The following is a 14,450-nucleotide window of genomic DNA, read 5'->3' as shown; positions in this document are numbered from 1 at the left end:
CCAATCGCAGGAGGGCGGGGAGGGGGGGGGCGAGGGGGGAAAGCCCAGCCAACGAGTGGGCACTTCCTCACGCCAGGGGACGTCACCGAGCGCCCGAGCCCCCCTCGGAGCCCCGCCCCGGGGCCCGACGTGCGCCGCGGCGTCTCTCGGAAGCGGAAACGGAAGGGCGGGAGGCGGGTAGGAAGCGGCGTCAGAGCCCCGCCGGGAGAGGTGAGGCGGCCGCCGCCGCTTCCCCTGCGGGGACAGCGCTGGGAGCCGCAAGGGGCCCTTTTCTTCCCCGGCGTCCGCAGCTGCAACTCCGGTTGCTGCCCGGAGCGCGTATAACGGGCCGTGCGCTTCGTCACGGCCCCCGCGGGCAGAGGCCCGGCAGCTCTCCAGGCACTGGGGAGGCCGGGGTAATAATGGCCGCCAGCGAGGGGTAGCGCCCAGCGTAGGCCTCCCCCTGCGCCGTGCTCCCTTCGGTCTGCCAAGCTCCTAAGGCAGGTTTATTTACATCCCAGTTAAGTCAGCTTCTTACTCCGGGAAAAAAAAAAAAGAAAAAGGTAAAAATGGGGAAAGCGGTTCACTTCGCCTCACCTTGACCTACAGTGTTGTCCAAAGAACACCAAGGAGTCTGCCCTAAGGATCCCAAACCCGTCACAATCTGAAAAACTTACTAACAGCCTTCAAGGTGATGGGAAGACAGATAAAACAAGAAGACCTGCAATCACACAAGGCAGAAAAAAATACTTACACTTCAGTACACCACCTAATGGACGCTGTAAATACAGTACTTAAAGCGAGGAGCGCAATCTCAACACCTTCGCATCCTGGATTCAAGGGCTCCAGCTTGTTAAAACAAAAATGCTTACAAGCGAGAAGCCTCAGACGGCACCCCCAGGCAGGGCTAGCTCAGAAATGGCTGGGGCTCAGAGGAACATCCTCTTGGGTCAAGAGCCCTTTGGTCACCTCACTGCTAAGGAGGAAGCTGCTGTAAGTGGACATGCAGCAAGCAGATAGAGCTAGTAGCATCTTTAGGTTTAAACTGCATCCACCTGTGATAAGGTGAAAAGTGCACTACCTGTACAGAATTTTCTTTGCTTAGAATTCATTTCCTCTGGCTGGTCTTTCACTTGTTTCTGGGCCCATTTTATCGCACCCTAAGACCATTTGATGGAGGTTTTCAGATGCATTAAGACTGCCTTTCCTTGAAAAGGCCAAAAGCCAAGTTAAATGCGGGTTTATTCAAGTAGCATCAAATTTGTCTTTCTGGGATATGAATTTATATTTTGTAAAATTGCTAAAGTATCTTGATTTTATACTGTTACTCAAATTGATTATTTTATATTCTCCAAGGAAAGGACCCAAGAGGCAGCTAAGCTTTTAATAAATAATTCTCACTGATTATAATGGCCTCACAGTTGGAAAAGCCATAGGGGGATGCAAGGGAAAACTGGAACTGCAAGAGGTTTAGATTTTAATCCTGCCCCCTCTGGTCATAAAATACTGAGTCCATTGAGTGGGTGCTCACAGGGTAAGTAACCCACGACTTCACGTAAAGACGGGTTGTCTGAAAAACTCAAAACGTTAATCATTCAGAAGATTGCTAAATAATTTTTTTGAGAGGTTTCATTCAAGTGAGCAAACTACAGAAAAGTACTGAGACTGTAAAATGTATTTTGATCATATAGTTACATGCTTTAAGTACAATTGCACAAGTTTTTCAAAAGATACAAGTCAGGAAGGCCCTAACTTAATGATTAACAAAATACTAGCTGTTGTTCAAAATGAACACACGACATCTTCAAAGATAAAGTGAGGCACACAGACCACGATTTATGCTTTTTAAAGAGAATTTGTAAGCTAAGATTCGACTGCCAGCTTCTCCAGAACACACTACTGGTATTTTTGCTGCTGTAGTTGACGTGAGAGTTCTCTGCTTGCCTGTGGACAGATGAACAATTCATCTGCATAGATAAGGGGAAACTTGAAAATGGAAGATCCATGAAGAGGGTGTGGGCTTATGGACAAGTCACCAGCACAGGCACCAGCTGCAAAGTTACGGCTTTTGGTGAGAAAAACTGAAATTGCCACAAGTGAAATATCTCTTTTAAGCCTGACAACAACAGCAATACCCTGAATTCATTAATTTATTATTATGCCAGAAATATTTGTTAGCACTTCCGAAGATGTGCTAACAACCCAAATGATGGAGTTAATTTCAGTGACTGTTATTGGGATGTTTATGGTCCAGTTAATAAACTGGCAGGTATTATTCAGCCATGCAACAGTAATGGCTACAAAGTTAGCTTAAACTTCTGTCATTGCAGAATCAGAGAGTTTTAATTGAGAACTCAAACCTTACCCTAAGCAGGCATTTGTAGACGTAAAGTAGACTTTATACAAATAAGGTAGCATAAATTATGCTAAAACCCACTTGTATAAGTGATACAAAAGAAAGTGATGGTTTGTGCAAGACTCAAAGTCGTGCATTTGCTCCATCTGACAGTCAGAGAGGTAAGACAAGATCCAAGACCAGAGAAGCCAGACTGATTTATGCGTAGTAAAACTGGTTTATCTGCTTGCTATGCTTACGTTAACATAGCTACATAGTTACGAGATCATAAATTGATGATTTTTCTACTGGAAATTGTTTCCTTCTGATACAAGACTCAACCTCTGCTGAGGATATCTTGAGTGGATACAGTAAGACCCCTCTTCTTGCAGTTCGGTCTTTAAAAGTTGGGTAAAGCTTTTCCATGGGAAGCAAACTGACTGTTACCGTTTCTGAAGATGTTATCTTTAACTATTTTAGGACACTAAGTGTCCTCCTTCTGTTAAAATATGAGTATCACAGTGCATATCCCTGGCTAACTTACAACGAGTTTTCTGTAGAGGTTTGTGGTGGTTGGTTGGGTTTTTTTTGGTTTTAAAGTACAGGCCTGTGACGTGTTTGCTTTCTTTGGGGCAGGTTCCTTGGTCGGTCGAGGCTCAGCAGCGCACACAAACAGTGCTTCCCAGCCGGATGGAGCCAACTCCAGCATACGGAGTTGTAGCTTCAGAGCAAATCAGCTCCAGTGCCCAACTTAAATCTCTAGGTTTTGTGATCACGATGCAGTGTTCTCAGCTTCTGCCGAAAGAGTTTAAAAATATCTTTAGGCAGGTAGCGATTACAAACAGAAACCTTGAAAACAAAAAATTTCCTAGTCTGTTTTTCAGTTTTTAAACTAGCCTTGTGATTTTTTTTTTTTAATGCCTACAGTTGACCTTCTGCATATTGTAGTTATGAATGGCAGCTTTTTTGCATTTTTAATCTTTAATTTTTCTGTTAGTCGTCCCATAATTTAACTTTCGGGATGATCTGTTGCTGCACTTACACCCTGGCCTTATACTCAAGGTGAGTAGAGTCAAGTTCAAGGTATTTTAAAGACTAAGCAAATAAAGAATACTGATTTCTATTACAAAAGTAAAGTTTTTCTCATTCTTTATGGGCAACAAACAGTCTTGACTAGGAACACTGTCTTTATTTTGATGCTGCCTGTATTCTACAGAAAATTAGAGTGGGCTTAACCAAGTAGGAACAATTGAAAATCCCCATACTATGCACGTACGGTACATTTTTTATGCTCTTTTCCTAATAAAATTCCTGTTCTGCAACATAGACAATATAAGCCCCATGCAGAGTCCCACAAGTTAGGCACGTGAACCTGTTTTGAGGATGAGATTGCGGGATTTGTGTCTAAATTGTAAATGCTTATCGGTAAGGCTGAGAGCAGAGGCTACGGGAGAGAGGAGACTCCGTACGCTTCACAGAGCGATACTGCTCTCCTCCTGGCTCTGTCCCAAGCTTTGCCTACATGAAAAGGCACTCAAAACTTTCTACTTGCCTGTTGGAATTGTCTAAAACAGGAGTTAAGCGTTTCAAGATCTCAAATTGCTTCTGTAACCCTCCGAGCAGGTCAAATCCACAAGCCTAACTTGTCAGAGATGACATTATTTCCCCGTGACCCTGCCATTCCATTTTTGCGTACCCCTGTCACCGTAACCCACCAATTGGATTTGGAGACTTGGTGTAACAGAGAGCAAGAGCACGCAGGGGGAGCCTGCTTTTGCAAATAATGTCTGCGTAAATACGTTCTAAGTACAGTTTCACTGGGATGGGGGAGAAGGGGTCCTGGGACGCTCCTTTCTCCATCTGCTCGTCACCTGCTGGCATCCTCCCCTTAAGTCAGTTGCTGTTTCTATATAAACCTTACTCTGGACTGAGCAGAGCCAAGCAACTCGATGATTATGACCAGACTGAAAACTAGTGCCTGAACTGGTTTGTATCCTTTCTGCGTAGGGTAATGGGGCCTCAGGGGCCAATCTTGTTAGCTCCAGTACACAATCCTTAGTTTATGGAAGTGTCCCGCCCCCCCAGGTTGTATTTCAATAGCAAAGCAGAGACGCATGCTGCCATCCAGACCCAAAGGCAGGTGCTCAAAAAGCGTGCGGGAAGAGTAACTTCACAGGGACTCGAACAGCAGATTTTTAGATGAGGGTGGGGAAAAAAGAAGCGAATACAGGGAAGCGATGATGAAAGACAAGGACATGGTGAAAACAGGCCCTGAGAGAGCACCAGAGGGGACACACCTCCTCTAGGCTGAAGAAGGGGGACCAGAGTTACGAGGGGATGTCCTCGCTTTCCCTTGCTGTTTGGATCCTGTTGCACTGGGACCTGCGCACGTCGCTTACAAACAGGATTGCATCAGGGGACTCCAGTGCCCATCCTTCATTTCTGTTTGACTGCTTGAGTCAACAGAAGGGGTGCTGTGTTTGCTCCATGCTTGCGTTAGCCAATCTCAATTTCAAGTCACCCTGACCTTTGTATTGAATGGCACTAATTTTATAAAACTCCACTGCATTTTCCATTAGTTTCACACTTTGGGCCTCGATTCCTTTGCTTTTTTTTTTTTTTTTAAACCTAAAACTTCATACATTTCTAATAATAACACGCTACTCAACAATTCTACAAGAGCAGAAGTAATGCTGTGAGACAGCGATAGGTGTGAGACTACCAACATACAAAAAGCCATATCAAAGTAGATGACTAAACGCTGTTGTGTTTACATACACTGTATTTAGCCAAAAAGTCATAAGCGAAAGTTTAATACTGAGAGCAAACCACATTATAAATTGAAACTCCATTAACATCGAGATTATCTGGGATCTACGAGCTCAGCTCTTGTCAAAGCATAATCATTTTTAATTAGGAGAAAAATTTGAATACTGTACACAAATAGTGTTTTAGTCGCGAAGAGGTAAAGTAAGTCCGTAGCTCACAGGAATGTGCTGATGCAATAAGCTATATATTGCATCAGAATTTCAACGCGAGGCGTTTAGCCAGTGTGCCTGGGCTGATAGGACAAGCAGCCCGTCGTCCTGATTCTGCAGGTCAGCTGAGCTTCAGCAGATAATCAAAGCAGATGTGAAACACCAAGGTATTTATGAGTCTGTATTACTCCACGTGAACAGAGTTTTATCTACAGACTGCGAAGAACGTAATTTGCGAAAGAAACAAAAAAATTAACACATCTGCGGATATGACATAAAGCAGTAAAACTTCCCTATGGCTGCTACTGGCACACATGGGGCATGGTTTGTGAAAATCCTGGAGTTACAGTGCAGTCAGTCTCCCCCGTGACGACTGTCCTGCTCAGACTGTTCTCAAAGGGCCTGCGATCACCGGCTCTATTTGAAGGCTTGAACTCATGCATCAGCAAAGGCTGCGCAGTCTGCATTCTTGTGTCTTATAGCTTATCAATATTTAAAATCACCCCCATTCTTTTCTTACCGCAGGTAGCTGCTGTTACTGGTGGGATACTGGTGATGGTGGTAGTGTTCAGGTTGGCTGTGCCAGAAAAGCATTTTGGGATGAGACGAAGCGTTGTGCTCAGCTAAGAGATGGTCACTGCAGCGATGGGAGAGAGGAAAGAGAAAACAAATACATTCAGATTAAAGTTGCGGTTGGGTTCCTCTCACACCTTTCTATTTAGCTGCTGCCAGCAAGTTTTGCCAGGGTGTCACTCTCTCCAGAAGAGGCAGGTAGCTTGGCTGGTCCCCACCTGCTCTCCCGCTCCCCAACCTTGCTGCCCCTCACCAGCATCCCCCGCTGATCTCCTCCCCTCCCTCCGCACTGTCAGAGCGTCGCTGAGCAGAACTGCGTGTTACGGAGCCAGGAGAAAAAGCAATTTCATAGCACTTCTGCCTCAGAGAGGCATCCAGCTCCCTCTCGACGCAGTCCACTCAAGAGTACTTGAGCACCATCACCTGCTTAGGCACAACTGGCTGAAGAGAAAAAGAAAAAAGGTGGAATATACAACAATCTTTTAAAGGCAAGCAAGATGCCTCCTCTGTAGTGTACTAGACTCTATCCCTTTTGCCTGTTCATTCTGCGCAAGTTCAAGTGGCAGGCTATTGCAGAGTACGGCCTTATAGTTACCTTCTCGACAATAAAAAAAGATTTAAAAAAACCAATGAAAACTCTTGTCAAACCACCAGGAAAATATTTACTCCAACACACACCCACCCCCTCGCACACGCACTTTAGGGAAAAAATCACATTTGGATGCAAACCAGCTGCTCGGTGCCCTCACGTCTCGGTGCCATTTGCTCGCCTGGTTTGCAGCCAGGACCGTGCTATCTGCTTTAAAACACACAAAATAGTACTGCTCGATTCTGCTAAGCCTCGACGCTCAGAAATAAAAAGGGGGCACACATCCAAAAACCTCATCTGAAACCTGCAGAGGGCACCCATTCTGCTTGAAATAGGAAGGACTACTGACAAATAGTAGTGCCCTGGTTTTGTGTGGGTTGGGGTTTTTTTTTTTTTTTTTTTTTTTTGTTTGTTTGTTTGTTTTGGTTTGGTTTTTGTTTACACCACCCCACACATGCACACATTGCTTGTTCCTCGCAGTTCATTCTATAAAAAGATATTTTTAAAAGGCATTGCAATATGGTGACAACACTCAGGCCGTGAAAATCAGAATATCAAAGAGCAAGGTTCTGCAAAACAAAAAGGAGCTGTTTCTTACTAGAGCGATAGTAATTATCCATCAGTCAAAAAAAACTTCAAAGAAACAACAATGCTGGCTGGGTGGGGTTTTTTTGTAGAGTGAGGCAGTTAAAGGAGAATTTACCATTCTTATTTGACATCAAACAACCCAAACAAAAAGCAAAGGCCAGAATAATAATAGAAGAGGAACCGTAAATATGGGAAGAGAAAGAAACACCCAGGTGTGATGCTGTCCAGAAAAGCAGACCAGAATGGGGACTGCTGCTTCTGATTCTAAGGGATGATTCTCTTCCCAGGGGCAGCAAGGGAGGGCTCTCAGAACACAGACCTGCTTCTGTACTGACCAATTGATTTTTACTCCAGCAAGGATGAGCTGGAGGCATCTTTTCAAGGTTAGTTTTTCCACTTACATGTCTCTATGTAACTACATATTCTTAATAAGCGCCCTCCCAGCAGGTGTCAAGGGCTGCAGGAGTCCGAGGGATCACTGCTGCCTTCTTAAAAATAATTAATTTTATTTCCGTGCCTGTAGAAAAAGAATATGTATCCCGCTATCCAGTTTGCTCCATCTACTGGCAGGCTGAAAATAAAATCACTGTCTCCGCTGCTAGATTTAGGCAAAGATGTCAAATGTGTACAGTGCGTTGTGTTTGGAGGCCCCGTTGCCCTTTGCACTGATTATTCTCAAGAAAAAGACCACACATCCCTCAATCCACTTCCACAATCTTTCCTTGGGGCTGAGATGAGCTTCACACACAGAGCGCAGGCGTTGGTTTTGTGGCTTGCATTTCGATTAAATGGCAAGAGTAAAACCACAGATTCCCCTCAAGTTGAAGGGCTGTCAGTCCCTAGCACAGCATAGCTCCCACCTCTATGCGTACCCCACAGAGCTCACGTGGCTTTAAATTATCAGGCACTTTTTTCTCCCCCAAAGCAGCCTGTTGCTTTTGACGGATGCTGGGTTGTTAAAATGCAGGTGGGAACGCTGCAGTCCTGACCAGTCTTTTTGTGAAGTCCAGGTGAGAACTTGTGAGCAAAAGCAATTGAGATTCCCAGACTAATCAGTAGCCTATTTTATTTTTCTTGTGTCTATATATATATATACACACACACATCTGCAGAGGTATACTAAAAGCCTGCACTCCTAGTTTTCACCTTCAGCACAGCAGACTTTGTCACTAGCCCTTTTAGAATTAATTTTGATATTTTTTAAATAACGCTAACACAGTCTATCAGAAGTCCTGGATTTGTTCTTACATCCAGACGCACAACTTGCTGTCATTGAAGACACCCAGCCCAGGGGCAAGCAGTTACAGATCGGGCTACTGGCCCGGGTTTACCCAGTCTGTTTTGAGCGTGGGTCTGATTTCGGTGCTCTCAGCCATCAGCTCGCCCAGCTGTTATCAAAGCTGTGACTCCGCCGACCACAGGATCACGCCGCAGTAACCCACAGCAGCAGCACAGCCAATGTGCCCCTTCAGCCTCTCACCTTCATTTCATTTTTCAAGTATTATGCTGATGCAGAAGAAAAATAACCGAGCCATTGGTTACATCCAAAAAGCTACCGCCTCGAGGAGACGGGGTGTTTATTAGCAGAGGAAGGTGAAATGATGGCGGCTATTCTGATCTCCGTTTCTAAGTACTTGCTGCTTATAAAAGGCAGAAGTTGAAGGCCTGGGTTACGGCTGCCCCTCATGGTACGCAAACTATTTCAAACTTGAGAGTGTGGCAGCAAAAGCTGCCGCTATAAACCTTCCTATCCCACCCACGACCACTGTTCCTAACAGTTTAGAGAAGCAAAGCAGAACCAAAGCTTGTGGATTTCCCTGCAAAAGCACTATGGAAGAGGAAAATTTGACCCTCTTTTTCTCCCTCCAAGGGCTGACAAGACGCTCGACACATCGCTCATAGAAGCTTGGAGTTCCTCGTATGCAAAGCACTAGGCAGAACATTTAGGAAAGATGCTTTTATTCAAACACTACCAAATTAAACACTACCAAAAGCTCCCATAAATCAGTATTTCTTTTCTTTCTTCTCCTTCTGTTTTGATTAATCTTTGTTGCAAAGAGCATAGCTTAGTTGTTTGGGTTTTTTTTCAATCAGGATAAACTTCCCAGGTTATATTTAATTCTGGTATTTTGCCTCGTGAAGCACTGTATATTCCCCACACCCAGCCCTGCTGCCCTTGACTGACCTCTAGACATAAAGGTATGTGGTTACACCGTCTTGCAAGTTTGGGGACAAATAAGGTGAGTTTTTTACCTTGTACTGTTTATTGTTAAGGGGCTATTTTTGTTTCTTGCTTTCTGATCTGCCCAGTAAGTACTAAACCAGATCTCAGCAAAGGAGCACTGTATACACAAACAACAAGACGTTATTTATTTAAAACATCTCGTGCTTTAAGGCTTGTGTATGGCATGCAAAGTCCAACCTGAAATTTTAAGGTGGGGAGGCTAATGTTTTGCTAACAGGTGGATCCGCACAAAAGTACTTTAGCCTACGGTGCCTGAAAACTTTAATTGTTGGATTTTTCCACGAGCAGCATCCAAAATGATAAGATCTCCTAAGGCATCACTCAATTTGCTAGTCTTTATCACAGTGATCAGACTCCTCGCTGCGGTTTCTGATCGTCCTTCTGAGAACTGCAGCATATTACATCGAATATTGGTGTTACAACTGGCTATATACACAGAATGTCATCTTTGCTCTTTGTAAAAAGCAAGTAAAAATTATTCTACAGATGACAACAACACATGGAAAAATTCAAATCAGGTACCATGTAAGACATGGTAAATTCAGTACATATTCTGAAAAATATATTTAAAGGAAGCTTTTGCTGTCCAGCGATGAGTTTCAGTTGGGCTTAAAGTGCTAGGTCAGTTTAAAATTAGAAGGCAGGTTTATATGTGTGCAGGAGCAATCCCTACATACTTCAGCCCCAAAACAGAGTACAGAGGAGAAAGCAGTGCTAAACTGATTTGCCCTGTTTGGTCTTTGGACTCTTTTCAGTTGTGTAACAGTTGCTGCCAAATGCAGGGTATCTTGGGAATGAAAACACCTGTCAAACCAGACATCCGTGACCCTGTTTCACCTAAATCACTACGTAACAGCGAGGTATTCACATCCTGATGATACCCCCTGCTTGGATGGGCTGTGAATCCATGGTACGTGTACATGAAAGGTGCTGAAACATATTTCCCACCCTTCCTCGGATGCACTTTTGAACCCACAACCTGTCTCCTATATACACGGTTAAGTGGGACTGTATTCATTGCCACTAGTATGATGAACTTAAAACACTGACGGGTGACTATCAGAAGCAAGAAAAACTTCTGCATGTGACCCATGGCTGCACTGACTCCCAGTTCTCACCACGCATCTCCTGACACATTAAGAGTTGACCCAGCCCAGTCCTATTCCTGCCTGGTCACCTGGCAATCACCACCAACAGACACTCTGCACACAGCAATGCTCTGTGTCCAACTAGTGCAGTAAAGGACAAGCAGGCATCCATCTGCCACCTTTATTTTGGATTGTTGGATGGTTTTAGACATCCTAATGGGCCTGCTTAACACTGAAGCTCTGTAAGGACTGCTGCATTTACAGTCATAGAATCATAGAATTGTCCAGTTTGGAAGAGACCTTTCAGATCATCTAGTCCAACCATCAACCTCACTCTGATAAAAACCATCACTAAACCATGTCTCTAAGCACTATGTCAACCCGGCTTTGAAATCCCTCCAGGGATGGGGCCTCAACCACTGCCCTGGGCAGCCCACTCCAATGTGCAATAACCCTTTCCGTGGAAACATTTTTCCTAATATCCAATCTGAACCTCCCCTGGCACAACTTGAGGCCATTTCCTCTTGTCCCATGGCCTGGGACTTGGGAGAAGAGACCGACCCCCCCTGGCTACACCCTCCTTTCAGGGAGTTGGAGAGAGCGAACTTCCATGCCCAAGGGAAATGGGAAAAACCATGAAGAACATTTTTGGTAGATTTCCTAAATTCCAGTAGAAATCTTAGGAGATTAAGAGCACAGAGACAAGGCAACGCATCGTGGGGTATCTGACCAGACTGGCACGCATAACAGCACTGAGCACACTAAATACTTCCACAGGTCCTTGTGATCACTTTGATAAGACACATTAGATACATAGGAGCCCCTGCGCTTGGACTTGCTTCAGATTCTCCTTGACATGAGACACTCAGAGAACTAACTTCATGTGTAAAAGAGAAATATGGGTTGCTTCCAATGCCATGAGCGTCAGTTTACAAAAAGACAGAGATTTGGCTTTTTCTGAAGAATGCGGGGTATGCTCCTTTCCGGATCTATCCCCTCTTAAAAAAAAGTCTGAAAATCTCCATTGTAGGGTGTTACTGCTCAGTGATTTATTCCTCCATAGTCATATTCCTCACATAACCTACGAGGATGTGGTTAAGTGCTGAGGAATGTTTTACTGACCTCACATTTTACAACATGGAAGCATAGTAAGTATTACCTTGGCTTTCTTCTGCTGCCTCTTAGGAAGACTTTAAGGCCTGCAAAGGAACCTATCACATGGACATCATTTATAGACATAAAGAGGTTTAGACAGCAACATCGCCCAGAGAAAATTTTGATTTAACCCATCACATCGTACCTGAAGCAAAACTTAAGTTAGCGGGTTTTTATGGCTGTGGCAAAGGACGGGGTCAGGTTTTTTGCAGAAGATTCAGAAGTTGGTAAAGGTGGGTGAGTTCAAGCGTTTGTTACTCTGCTATGGCACTCTGCTAGGCGCTTGCTGTGCGCCTACTCAGTAGCCGGAACAAATTAGGATTTGGACTTGCAAAGTGCTGCGGCATGTTCTGACACAAAAAAGACAGCTCAGCTCCTTTTCCTTCCTAATGGACAAAGCTCCTTTCACCAGAGGCTCTGAGGCAGTTTTGGTACTCTGCCAGGTCTAACATTTTCTAGCATCGCGCTGTCTTGGCTTTGTGGACAAAACCCTCCGATCAATGTTTTCCTCTTAATTCCCAATGCAGAAAGCAAGGTATTGTGTATTCCAAGAAAATACCCTTCCTAAAAACAGTGTAAACCACATGTGATTTTTTTAAGGTTTTTAAGAACAAGTGCTACAACTTATAGGGGGTTAAATTAAGTGCATATACCATGTCTCTCTCCTCATATTCTGTAACAACCCTGGTGTCTTCCGCTTCCTAACAGGGCAAAAAAATCTCCTCTCTCACATGGTTCGAGAAACAATGGCTCAATAACAGATTTCTGAGAAAGAGCAGCCTCTGATGATACCAACAGTTACTTCTGAGTAAGGTTTTGAAAAGTTTCAACTCACGATTTCTGAACAATCTGGTAACGTCCACTTAAGATCTCTCTTCTCAAGCAAATACAGGCTATATAAATAGCAATGCATGAAAACTCCTTAGGGAAAACAGGTACTTTCCTCTGGGTAAAACAGTTCAACTGATTACTTGGCCAACGTGGCCACAGCTGTTATAAGATCAAAAGCCTATCAAACACCTTAGAATTTCTCCACATAAAATACAACCATCTATACAGACATTTAATATGGTGTAAAAATGTTTTATCCACCTCAGTTTTAAGTTGTGCTGAAAGGACAAAATATAAGAGGCCAGAAATTACTATTTTACAGGATTAGAAGCTTTTTTGCACTTGAATACCATTACGGTTACATTTCAAGTGTATTTACTTCAGATTAGCAGATAGATTAATTAAGCATTTTAAAACACGCTAATCTGCAATTCTAATTGAAACAGACACATCCAGTTCCCCGACGGGCTTGCACTTCAGCTGTTTAAACCAAGTTGAAATCTCAGTTTCCTTGTCTTCCCTGGCATTTTATCATTAACTACATATGCTCAGGCTAAACAAACTGCACCAAGAAATGGGGTTTTTTGGTATTTCCCCCACCCCTTTCCCCAGATACAGGCAAACCCTTAGTGCCCTGGCCAGATGTTCACTTTTGCCAGCATTTCAGGCAGAAGTTTCTGATCCCAGGGTGCTGCTGGAGCACTACTCTGAGATGGTTCCCCAATGTCATTTGCCTGGAATAGATTAAAGGGAGCTCGCACAAGGTACTCTGCTGGCTCTGCCATGGGCAGAGATGAATAGATGGTGAGGGAATAACTACCCAGTCTAGCCAACTTTCGAGAATGTGTACAGCTTTACTTCAATCTACATGTGCGTTTTTACTGCTATAAACCTTTCTCGCACACAGAGGCACTGTCTTTATAGTTAACAGAACTGGTATCTGTATGAGTTTATAGAGGTCCAAAGATTTGCATCGGTGGAGAATAGCAAGATCTAGGACACAAAGCACAATAAAAATCAAAGACTTGTAAAACTTTGATGCCCAAGATATAGTTTAGTTACCTTTCCACCTCCTGCCACTGGTAAGAAGCTTGGCTATCAAACGGTTAGATGCAGGTATGTTATTTTTCCCACCGAAGATACTTTCCATGTATTGCTATGCAGCATTACTTCCAATCTCACTCCCTCAAATTAAGCTTCTTTAGGATGACTTCTATCTACCTAAAGTAAACCAAGAGTTAACAGAACTTTTAGATTTGACAGAAATCATGCAGTATTCAAAACTGCTTGCAAAATACTATTTCAAAGTTTCCAAGAGTTACTGTTTAACAGCATTTTACAAACGCAGTGCGATTCTGTCGGAGCAGAAATTACCTGTTACCAAACTTTCCTCAGCAGGTAACTTCTCAGTAAATGAGCTCATTATCCTAAAATCCTATCAGCAAATGAAGACACTTCTTTAACTGGGACGATCAAAGCTACACAGCTTGGGAACCCTGAGGGCTTAAAATATACTTAAATATACAAACATACACAATATAGAAAAGGAAAAAAAAGGTTGTCTGACACACAACCCCCTTTGCCAGAGTAGCATAATTAGTTTCTCAAACTTCCCACCTTACTGAAAAACCTTCTGTGTTTTAACAAAAAAGAAAAATTTTAATCTGTTTAAGACAACATTCATAATATAAGAAGCAAATATTTAAAGTATATGCTTCTGAAGAGCAGAACACAGCAGGGAAAATTTAAGCTTTCTTTAGAGAATGTAATATGGAGTTTCATTTTACCTGGAAGTAGACTGCAACTGCAAAACAGATCGTTTTACTGTTCTAATTGGGAAAAAACACCAGTTTTCTTTCTGTAGATAATCCTCCAGCTCCCAAACCGCCCATTTATCCCCAATGACATTGATGTTTATTGTGTTCTATGGTTTTGTTTGCTAAGTCCCAACCCGACACAGTGAAAGTTACCCAAACCAGCTAAACCCTTCTCACTACCCTGTGGATAGCAGGATATCGTAGGATAACTCAGCAAATGTATTCCTCAAGATTATTTTCTCTTTGTTTTCAAAGGGACAATGTCATACTCA

This window comes from Numenius arquata, chromosome 7 (genome assembly GCF_964106895.1).
Source record: "Numenius arquata chromosome 7, bNumArq3.hap1.1, whole genome shotgun sequence".
Classification (NCBI taxonomy): Eukaryota; Metazoa; Chordata; class Aves; order Charadriiformes; family Scolopacidae; genus Numenius; species Numenius arquata.
This window is presented reverse-complemented; position numbering follows the sequence as displayed.